Below are 11,193 nucleotides of genomic sequence, written 5' to 3' on the forward strand. Positions count from 1 at the left end.
AAGAGATCAAGGCAGAGGTAATTCCAGAATCCTGGGTCCTTGGCAGCAGAAAACATAACTGCCAAAGACAGAGCAGCTAAATTCAGAGTAAACTCCAGAGGGTCTCTGATAAAACAGAGAACATTACAGTACAATACAGGTCCCTCGACCCATGATGTTGTGCCAATCTTTAAACCTACTCCAAGATCAATCTAACCCTTCCCTCCTACATGGCCCTCCATTTTTCCATCACCCATCTGCCCATCCAAGAGTCTCTTAAATGCCCCCAATATATCTTCCTGTGCCACTGCCCCGGTAGGCCATTCCATGCACCCACCATTGTGTGTTAAAAACGTACTCCTGACATCCCCCTCTATACTTTCCTCCAATCACCTTAAAATGATACCCCCTCATATTACCCTGGGGAAGAATCTCCAGCTGGGCACCCAATCAATGCCTCTTATCATCTTATACACCTCTATCAAGTCACCTCTCATTCTTCTTTGCTCCAAAGAGAAGTTCTAGCTCACTCAGAATGTGGGGGGGGGGGGAATTTGAAAATGGAGGCTTTGCTCTCCCCTGGAAGATCTGTCAGGGCAACCTTGGTCTTTCTTTGTTACAAACCTCTTCAGCTTCTTAGTGTTGGCTGATTTGCTATCAGCATGGGGGATTAGTGATTATTTGGCCGAGTGACTGATCTCACAGTAACCCAGAGGTTCAGGTTTGAGGGTGAGCAGGAGTAGAAGAGAGGAAGAACGTTTTTTACCGAGGGTGGTGGATTATGGAATGTACTGCCCAAGATGTGGAACACATCAAACTCGCTGTTACAAGTGGAAGTGAATTCATAGAATGTATGTGAGAAGTTTGTGTGGATTATTATATCACAGAAATTCCTTTTGTTCTACGTATCCCTCCCCCAGTCTCTCTCCTCATCCCAAAGCATCAAACATCTATTCGTCTCCATAGATGCTGCCTGACCTGCTGAATTCCTCCAGCATGTTAAACATAGAACATAGAATAGTACAGCACAGTACAGGCCCTTTGGCCCAATATGTTGTGCCGACCCTTAAACCCTGCCTCCCATATAACCCCCCCACCTTAAATTCCTCCATACACCTATGTAGTAGTCTCTGTTGTGTGTGTTATTGAGATGCAGTGTGGAACCAGCGTGCCCAGCAGCCCCAATTTAACCCTAGCCTAATCACGGGGCAATTTCCAGTCGGTAGGTCTTTGGGCCGTGGGAGAAAACCCACATGATCAATGGGAGAACATACAAATTCCTTATGGCAGCGGTGGGAATTGAACTTGTCACTGGTTCTGAAAAGCATTGTGCTAACCATTATGCTACCATGCTACTGTGCTGTTCTAAGTTTGCAACATCTACAGAATTTCTTGTGTTTATGATACCTCTCTATCCTTTTTCTGACAAAGGGTCTTAGACTCAACATAGTCTCCCTCCACAGATGCTGGCCAGGCTGGATATTTCCGATATTCTCTGCTTTAATCAAAGACCCCATCTACGTGAGACATTCTCTCTTCTCGCATCTCCCATTTGGGTAGAAGATAAAGACCGAAAGCACTTACCACCAGGCTCAAGAATCTTCTATCCTGGTGCTACATGACTGTGGTATCATGTCTCAGTACAATAAAATAGACTCAACCTCTTAGAAACACTGCAGGAGCTCAGCAGGTAAATGAAGGCCCTCGGCCTGAAACATTAATTCCCCTCCATAGATGCTGCCTGACATCCCAAGTTTGTGTGTGTGTGTGCGTGTCTCTCTCTCTGTGCATAACACTGGCGGTGAAATATATGGTGTTCTGGCGGCAGCTGTACATCGCAATGCGTAATAACTATAAATTACAGTAAAATATAAATTGAATTATATTAATGCAACAGAGTAAATAATGGGTATTGCACGTGGCATGAAACAGTTTTTCACTGTACATGCGACTTATAATAAACCAATCATTTTCTGTAGCTTCCCTTTACTTCCGCTAAAAACCTGAACGGCTAAGGAACTTCCAAGTGTTACTAATTAAAGCTAGGTTACAAACGCCGCCAATCAAACCGCTCGACTGGAAACCCAGGTCAGGGCGGCCTGTGCCATTCGCATCACTACGCACCACACTGTCAATTTATCAACAGGCTAATTAGGTTCAATTGCCCAAACTATCTCTCACGTCTGAGAGAGCGACGTGATGTGACACAGGGGCATTGAAACTAACGCGAGGGGTTTCAGAACCGATTTTACCGACATCCCTTTTCCCACCGAGACGTCGTTATTTTAGGGAGGACTTTGAATTCGAAAGTGGCGCACCTCATGTGTGTGTGTTAGGAGCAAGAGGTTTTTACCCGACTTTTAAACGCTTTAACCAACCTGACCTCTTGAGGGCCCGAGGGGAGAGTGCACCGATAAAGAGAAACCAAGTCATCTGCTGTGAAGTATGTCGCAATAACTCTATACTATATTAAGCTAAGAGGCGCTGGAGGGAGACATAACAGGCGCCGCTAACCTTCATAACTAAATGCCATATATATTTATAACATCTTTCTTTTAAACAAGCGAGTTCGTGAACTATTCCTCCGGGTATAACTGCAGTTATTTGACAGTAACTATCTTTTTTGCTTTGTTTTTGAAGTGTTAACCAATCGATCAACTTCAACTTTTGCGGAGAGAAAGAGGCTTGGGGAGGGACGCTTATTAAAACTTACCAAATATGGATATAGGTGTGGAGTTAAAGCGAGCTGTTCCGAACTGCTGGGCGCTTTCTACCCGTGACAAAGTCTCCAGTGATATCGTCGACTTGTGAAGTGAAAGTAACGTGAAAATATAAAAAAACAGTTTCGTTTAGGTTCTTTTCCCAAGTAGCAAAGCTTTTTACGTTTGGAACTTAAACCGTAGCACTTCCGCATTGCTAGTTGAAGAGTCCACGAGAGGCGGGACCTCACTCTTAAAGCGAGATGCCAATTCCTAAGTAGGCGGTGTTTTATGTTGTAATTGCTCTTTAGAGACAACGGGCCGCCAGCGTCCTATTCTGACGTGGATTTCACTAATATAAAAAAGACTAACGGCAATTAATAGTCACCTCGATTTATCAGTGTACACGTGAAAATGGTCAGCTGACCCCCTATCCTGGACAAGGGTAGTCCAATTTCCACGTCAGTCGGTTAGACCCTCACTTTTATAAAGAGTCGCGTTTTCTTTTGTCCAGATGAAGGGACCCGAAACGTTGACCGTCCACTTCCCTCCACAGACGCTGCTGAGTCCCTCCAGCAGCGGAGTGTGGTAGAACAGGGGCATCTGGGAAAACAGGTCCATAGTTCCTTAAAAGTGGCATCACACGCAGATAGGGTCAAAAAGAGAACTTTTGGAGCACCCAGCCTTCATAAATTAGGAAGTTGAATACAGGAGTTGGGATGTTATGCTGAAATTGTAGAGACAAGAGAGAATCTGCAGATGCTGGCAATCCAAGCGACGCGCACAAAATGCTGGAGGAACTTAGCAGACCAGGCATCATCTATGGGGAAAAAAAAAGTACAGTCGACGTTTCAGGCCAAAACCCTTCAGCAGTACTGGAGAAAAAAAAGATGAGTAGATTTAAAAGGTGGGGAACGGGGGTGAGAGAAACACAAGGTGCTAGGTGAAACTGGGAGGGGGAGGGATGAAGTAAATAGCTGGGAAGTAGAATGGTGAAAGAGATACAGGGCTGGAGAAGGGGGAGTCTGATAGGTGGGGATAGAAGGCCATGGAGGAAAGAAAAGGGGGGAGGAGAATCAGAGAGAGGTGATGGGCAGGCAAGGAGATAAGGTGAGCGAAGGAAAAAGGGGATGGGAACTGGCGAAGGAGAGGACTTTACCAGAAGTTCGAGAAATTGATGTTCATGCCATCAGGTTGGAGGCAACCCAGACGAAATATAAGGTGTTCTTCCTCCAACCTGAGTGTGGCCTCAACACGATAGCAGAGGAGGCCATGGATAGACATATCAGAATGGGAATGGGAAGTGGAATTAAAATGGGTGGCTACTGGGAGATCCTGCTTGTTCTGGCGGATGGAGCGTAGATAATCGGCGAAACGGTCTCCCAATCTACGTCAGGTCTCACTGATATACAGGAGGTCACATGGGGAGCACTGGGCACAGTATCAAAATTGTATAACATTTTGGTAAAGCTAAATTTGGAGTATTATGTACAGTTCTAGTCACTTATCTAAAGAAGATATTGATAAGATTGAAGAGTGAAGAGAAAAATTACGGGGATGTTAGCAGGACTTGAAGACCAGAGTTATCGGTTGAATAGAGATTAGGACTCCTGACCTCACACATCATGAAGACTCAAGAGGGGCTCACCTCTGACCCCTGGTCAGATCAGCCCTCAATCTCCTGCAGTTTGCCTACTTGCAGCACATTGGAGTCAACAATGTGGTCATCTACATGCTGCGCCTAATCCCAATTGGATAAGCAGGAGGCAGCACTGTGAGGATCATATTTTTTGATTTCTCGAGTGCCTTCAATACAACACCCATTGCCGGGGGAAAAGCTCCATTCAATGCAGGCTGGCACATCCATGGTATCCTGGCTAATGGACTATCTGTCTGGCAAATCACAGTTTGTGCAGCTTCAGAGCTGTGTGTCAGACATGGCTATAAGCAGCACTGGGGCCCCACAGGGTTGGCTCCCTTCCTGTCTACCCTGTATACCTCAGACTTTAGATACAACAATCTGCAGAAATTCTCTGATGACTCAGCAATTGTTGGGTGTATAAAGGGAGGACTGGAGGATGAATACAGGGCTCTGGTGTGGGACTTTGTCAAATGGTGCAAGCTGAATCATCTGCAGCCCCACATCAGTAAGACAAAGGAGATGGTGATGGACTTTAGGAAGACTAAGCCTGCACTGCTCCCTCTTACTATTGAAGGTGTGGACGTGGTGAGGACCTACAGTGGATACACCTGGAAGACAGACTTGAGTGGAGCACCAACACAGAGGCTGTGTACAAGATGGCCAGAGTCACTTCTACTTCCTGAGGAGACTGAGGTCCCTTGGAGTATGCAGCCTTTCCATCACATGCTCTACCACTCTGCTGTTGCCAATACAATATTTTATGTAGTGGTGTGCTGGGGCAGTGGCATCAACACGGGTGATGCCAACAGGCTCAATAAACTGATTAGAAAGTTTGGCTCTGTTATAGGAGTCAAACTGGATTCACTGGAGGCTGTGGTAGAACAAAAAACCCTACAGAAAATCCTGGCACATCTGGACAATGTTTCTCATCCTCTGCATGCCACCTTGGCTGAATAGAGGAGCACATTCAATAATAGACTAACACAACTGCAATGCTCGAAAGAGCACTATGTAAAGTCATTCCTATCCTCCACCATTGGGCTCTATAATGAGTCAACCTATAGCCGGGTCAGTGATGACACCCGCCTGTTAGACTGTTTGAGATCATTAAAGACAGCATGTTGGCATGAATCAAAGAATTGAGTACAGGAGATGGGATGTTATGTTGAATTTGTATAAGATGTTGGTGAGGCCTAATTTGGAGTATTGTGTGAATTTTGATCACCTACCCACAGGAAAGATGTGAATAAAGTACTACAGAGAAAATTTACAAGGATATTGCCATGACTGGAGGACCTGAGTTTTATGGAAAGACTGAATAGATTACGAGATTATTCCTTGGAACGTAGAAAATTGAGGAGAGAGTTATTCAAAATTGTGAGAGGTATAGCTAGGGTAAATGCAAGCAGGCTTATTCCACTGAGGTTGAGTGAGACTAGAACTATAGGTTAAGGGTGAAATGTGAACTATTTAAGGGGAGCATGAGGGGACCTTCTTCACTCAAAGGGTGGCGAGAGTGTGGAACGAGCTGCAGCGGAAGTGATGGATTTGGGTTCAACTGCTACATTGAAGAGAAGTTTGGATAAGGACATGGATGTGAGGGGTATGGAGGGTTAAGGTCCAGGTATATAGTCATAGTCATATTTTATTGATCCCGAGGGAAATTGGTTTCTGTTAGTTGCACCATAAATAATTAAATAGTAATAAAACCATAAATAATTAAATAGTAATATGTAAATTATGCCAGGAAATAAGTCCAGGACCAGCCTATTGGCTCAGGGTGTCATGTGCTAGGCAGATTAATAGTTCAGCACAGACTAGATGGCCTGTTTCTGCACTGTAGTACTCTTAAGACTCTAAAGGATTATCATCAAGTGGAGAAGTTAATGACATGGAATTTTGCCCAGAAACACTTCATAATGCTTATAACTAAAGAATTAGCAAAAAGCTACATCACAGAGGCCATTTGGCCCAACCTGCCAACCAACTCCACTCTATCCTCACCCCATAACCCTGGAAATCCTTTCCTGTTAAGAACCAACCAGCGGCAATTGAATCTGCCTCCACTACAAGTTCAAATTCAAGTTTATTGTCATGGGCACAGGGTATAAATGCCACGAGAAAGTTTTTTTTTGCTGCCACAGCACAGTACATTACAAAATGACAAATTATATCAATTGAAATTAATATAAATTATACACAAGTTACAGGATGAAACAAAAATAAGCATGAGGACCCTGAACAAATCTGCCTGTTCATGTCGACCCATTGTTTCAACTTGTTCCTGCCCCATTTAACTTGTATCTGCATACAACTCAGTTTTTCCCCCCAGTTCAGTCCCTTCCTACCTATATCCGTGACACTTCACACGCTCTTGATCTTTTCAATAATTTCAACTTCCCTGGCCCTGAGTATCTTATTTTCACCATGGCTGTCCAGTCCCTATACACCTCCATCTCTCAGTAGTAAGGTCTCAAAGCTCCCAGTTTCTTTCTGAACACCAGACCCTACAAATACCTTTCCACCACCACTGTCCTCCGTCTGACAGAACTTGTTCTCACTCTAAATAATTTCTCCTTTGGCTCCTCCCACTTCCTTCAAACAAAAGGTGTAGCCATGGACACTTGCATGGGTCCCAGCTATGCCTGCCTTTTTGCTGGCTACGTAGAACAGTCTATGTTCCAAGCCTACACTGGTATCACTCCCCAACTTTTCCTACACTACATTGGTGCTGCTTCCTGCACCCATGCGGAACTTGTAGACTTCATCAACGTTGCCTCCAATTTCCACCCTGCCCTCAAGTTTACCTGGTCCATTTCCAACACCTCCCTCCGCTTTCTCCATCTCTGGAGACAGCTCATCTACTGATGTCTATTATAAACCGACTGATTCTCACAGCTACCTGGACTATACCTTTTCCCACCCAGTTACTTGTAAAAATGCTACCCCCTTCTCTCAATTACTCTGTTTCCGCCACATCTGCTCTCAGGATGAGGCTTTTCATTCCAGAACGAAGGAGGTCCTTCTTCAATAAAAGGGGCTTCCCTTCCTCCACCATCAACGCTGCTCTCAACCCTATCTTTTCCATTTTGCACACATCTGCCCTCATCCCATCGTCCCGCCACCCCACCAGGGATAGGGTTCCACTTGTCCTCACCTACCACCCCACTAGCCTCCGCATCCAGCACATAATTCTCTATAACTTCTATCATCTCCAACTGGATCCTATCACCAAGCACATTTTTCCCTCCCCTGTCTTGTGCTTTCTTCAGGGATTGCTCCCTATGCAACTCCCCTGTCCATTCGTACCTCCCCCACTACCATTCAAGGCCCCAAAAAGTCCTTCCAGTCACTTCACCTGTGAACAACAGGAATTCTGCAGATGCTGGAAATTCAAGCAACACACATCAAAGTTGCTGGTGAACGCAGCAGGCCAGGCAGCATCTGTAGGAAGAGGTGCAGTCGACGTTTCAGGCCGAGACCCTTCGTCAGGACTAACTGAAGGAAGAGTGAGTAAGGGATTTGAAAGTTGGAGGGGGAGGGGGAGATCCAAAATGATAGGAGAAGACAGGAGGGGGATGGATAGAGCCAAGAGCTGGACAGGAGATAGGCAAAAGGGGATATGAGAGGATCAAGGGACAGGAGGTCCAGGAAGAAAGACAAGAGGGGGGGGACCCAGAGGATGGGCAAGAGGTATATTCAGAGGGACAGAGGGAGAAAAAGGAGAGTGAGAGAAAGAATGTGTGCATAAAAATAAGTAACAGATGGGGTACGAGGGGGAGGTGGGGTCTTAGCGGAAGTTAGAGGAGTCGATGTTCATGCCATCAGGTTGGAGGCTACCCAGGCGGAATATAAGGTGTTGTTCCTCCAACCTGAGTGTGGCTTCATCTTTACAGTAGAGGAGGCCGTGGATAGACATATCAGAATGGGAATGGGATGTGGAATTAAAATGTGTGGCCACTGGGAGATCCTGCTTTCTCTGGCGGACAGAGCGTAGATGTTCAGCAAAGCGGTCTCCCAGTCTGCGTCGGGTCTCGCCAATATATAAAAGGCCACATCAGGAGCACCGGACGCAGTATATCACCCCAGTTGACTCACAGGTGAAGTGATGCCTCACCTGGAAGGACTGTTTGGGGCCCTGAATGGTGGTAAGGGAGGAAGTGTAAGGGCATGTGTAGCACTTGTTCCGCTTACACGGATAAGTGCCAGGAGGGAGATCAGTGGGGAGGGATGGGGGGGACGAATGGACAAGGGAGTTGCGTAGGGAGCAATCCCTGCGGAATGCAGAGAGATGGGGGGAGGGAAAGATGTGCTTAGTGGTGGGATCCTGTTGGAGGTGGCGGAAGTTACAGAGAATAATATGTTGGACCCGGAGGCTGGTGGGGTGGTAGGTGAGGACCAGGGGAACCCTATTCCTAGTGGGGTGGCAGGAGGATGGAGTGACAGCAGATGTACGTGAAATGGGGGAGATGCGTTTAAGAGCAGAGTTGATAGTGGAGGAAGGGAAGCCCCTTTCTTTAAAAAAGGAAGACATCTCCCTCGTTCTAGAATGAAAAGCCTCATCCTGAGAGCAGATGCGGTGGAGACGGAGGAATTGCGAGAAGGGGATGGCGTTTTTGCAAGAGACAGGGTGAGAAGAGGAATAGTCCAGATAGCTGTGAGAGTCAGTAGGCTTATAGTAGACATCAGTGGATAAGCTGTCTCCAGAGACAGAGACAGGAAGATCTAGAAAGGGGAGGGAGGTGTCGGAAATGGACCAGGTAAACTTGAGGGCAGGGTGAAAGTTGGAGGCAAAGTTAATAAAGTCAATGAGTTCTGCATGCGTGCAGGAAGCAGCGCCAATGCAGTCGTCGATGTAGCGAAGGAAAAGTGGGGGACAGATACCAGAATAGGCACGAAACATAGATTGTTCCACAAACCCAACAAAAAGGCAGGCATAGCTGGGACCCATACGGGTGCCCATAGCTACACCTTTAGTTTGGAGGAAGTGGGAGGAGCCAAAGGAGAAATTATTAAGAGTAAGGACTAATTCCGCTAGACGGAGCAGAGTGGTGGTAGAGGGGAACTGATTAGGTCTGGAATCCAAAAAAACCTGTGAGTCTGCTTGGGGTCATATACTGTGTCCGGCGCTCCCAGTGTGCCCTCCTGTATACCGGTGAGACCTGACGTAAATTTGAGGACTGCTTCGCCGAGCACCCATACTCTGTGTCCACCAGAACAAGCGGGATCTCCCAGTAGCCACCCATTTGAATTCCACTTCCCATTCCCATATGTCAGTCCATGGCCTCCTCTACTGTCACATGAGGCAACACCTTATATTCCGTCTGGGTAGCCTCCAACTTGATGGCATGAACATAAATTTCTTGAACTTCTGTTAATGTGCCCCCTTTCCCTCTCTCACCTTATCTCCTTACCTGCTCATCACCTCTCTCTGGTGCTCCTCTCACTTTTCTTTCTTCCATGGCCTTCCATCCTCTCCTATCAGATTCCCCCTTCTCCAGCCCTGTATCTCTTTCACCAATCAACTTCCCAAATCTTTACTTCACCCCGTCTCGGTTTCACCTATCACCTCGTGCTTCTTCGTCCCTTCCCTCCACCTTCTAAATTCTGACTCGTCATCTTTTTTGTCTCCAGTCCTGATGAAGGGCCTTGGCCGAAACATCGCCTACATTCTTTTTCAGATGCTGCCTGGCCTGCTGAGATCCTCCAGCATTTTGTGAGTGTTGCCTTGATTCCCAGCATCTGCAGATTTTCTCTTGTTTGTGATAATCATATTAGTGCATGTTGAAGAAAATATAATCTGAGGTAGAATTAGGTTTTGACAGATCGATTCAAGAGGATAGGAAGGTGTTACTGGACCTTGAGCAGTTGGTCCAACGGTGTTATCGAGCAGAAGACTAGCCCCAGATGCTGTGGGGTCTTAATTAAGAATGAGGGCGGGGAGACCTTTTTGAAATGTAGCTTACAGTATATTGGACATAGAGAGGATAGAAACCTAGAAAATAGGTGCAGGAGTAGGCCATTCGGCCCTTCGAGCCTGCACCGCCATTCAGTATGATCATGGCTGATCATCCAACTCAGAACCCTGTACCAGCCTTCCCTCCATACCCCCTGATCCCTTTAGCCACAAGGGCCATATCTAACTCCCTCTTAAATATAGCCAATGAACTGGCCTCAACTGTTTCCTGTGGCAGAGAATTCCACAGATTCACCACTCTCTGTGTGAAGAAGTTTTTCCTAATCTCGGTCCTAAAAGGCTTCGCCTTTATCCTCAAACTGTGACCCCTCGTTCTGGACTTCCCCAACATCGGGAACAATCTTCCTGCAGGATGTTTCCGATTGTCTAGTACTACAGAATCGAGGGACATCTCTTTAGAACAGAAATGAGTACTTTCTTTAGCCAGAGGGTGGTGATTCTGTGGAATTCATTGCCACAATGAATGTATTTATAGCGGAGGTTGCTAGACTCTTGATTAGTAAGGGAGTCAAAGGTTATGGGGAGAATTGTGTTGAGAGGGAGAATGAAGCAGACTCGATGGGCAGAAGGGCCTAGTTCTGCTCTTACACTTAAGGTCTTGTTCGCCATCCTGAGTCACCGCTTCTTGTCGATGTCCTCGATAGTGGGGAACAATCCGTACCCACGATGAATTTGACGGAGTTCACCGCTCCGCGCAATCTCCCACAGATGCGCAGCGAAGCGATGGCGAGAATGTGGCAAGTGCGCATGCGGCCGATCGATGGCGAGAATGTGGCGAGTGCGCATGCGGCCGAGCGATGGTGCGGCGGATCGATTGGGCCCCCTGGGCGCGGACGAGCGCGTGCGCATGCTGTCGTTCGGGCGGGCTGGCTTCGTGTCTCCCGGTTGGCGTGTGT

The 11,193-nt window shown here is 46.7% G+C and overlaps 1 protein-coding gene across 2 annotated transcripts in view; it reads right to left on the reverse strand.

Moving 5' to 3' along the window:
- Nucleotides 1-10,974, reverse strand: part of zbtb47b (zinc finger and BTB domain containing 47b) — a 296,884-nt gene extending 285,910 nt beyond the window's left edge. Inside the window, exons 1-2 of one of the 2 annotated variants that reach the window (XM_063044540.1) lie at nucleotides 10,886-10,974; nucleotides 2,693-3,498 (exon numbers count right to left, since the gene is read on the reverse strand). The gene's annotated coding sequence lies outside the window, so the exon portion shown is untranslated. Of the gene's footprint in view, nucleotides 1-2,357; nucleotides 2,377-2,692; nucleotides 3,499-10,885 lie in introns of those variants that run through there. The other variant, XM_063044543.1, reaches the window with a different exon arrangement.
- Between the last annotated feature and the right edge of the window lie 219 nt (nucleotides 10,975-11,193).

Source organism: Mobula hypostoma, chromosome 3, assembly GCF_963921235.1.
Source record: "Mobula hypostoma chromosome 3, sMobHyp1.1, whole genome shotgun sequence".
Lineage (NCBI taxonomy): Eukaryota > Metazoa > Chordata > Chondrichthyes > Myliobatiformes > Myliobatidae > Mobula > Mobula hypostoma.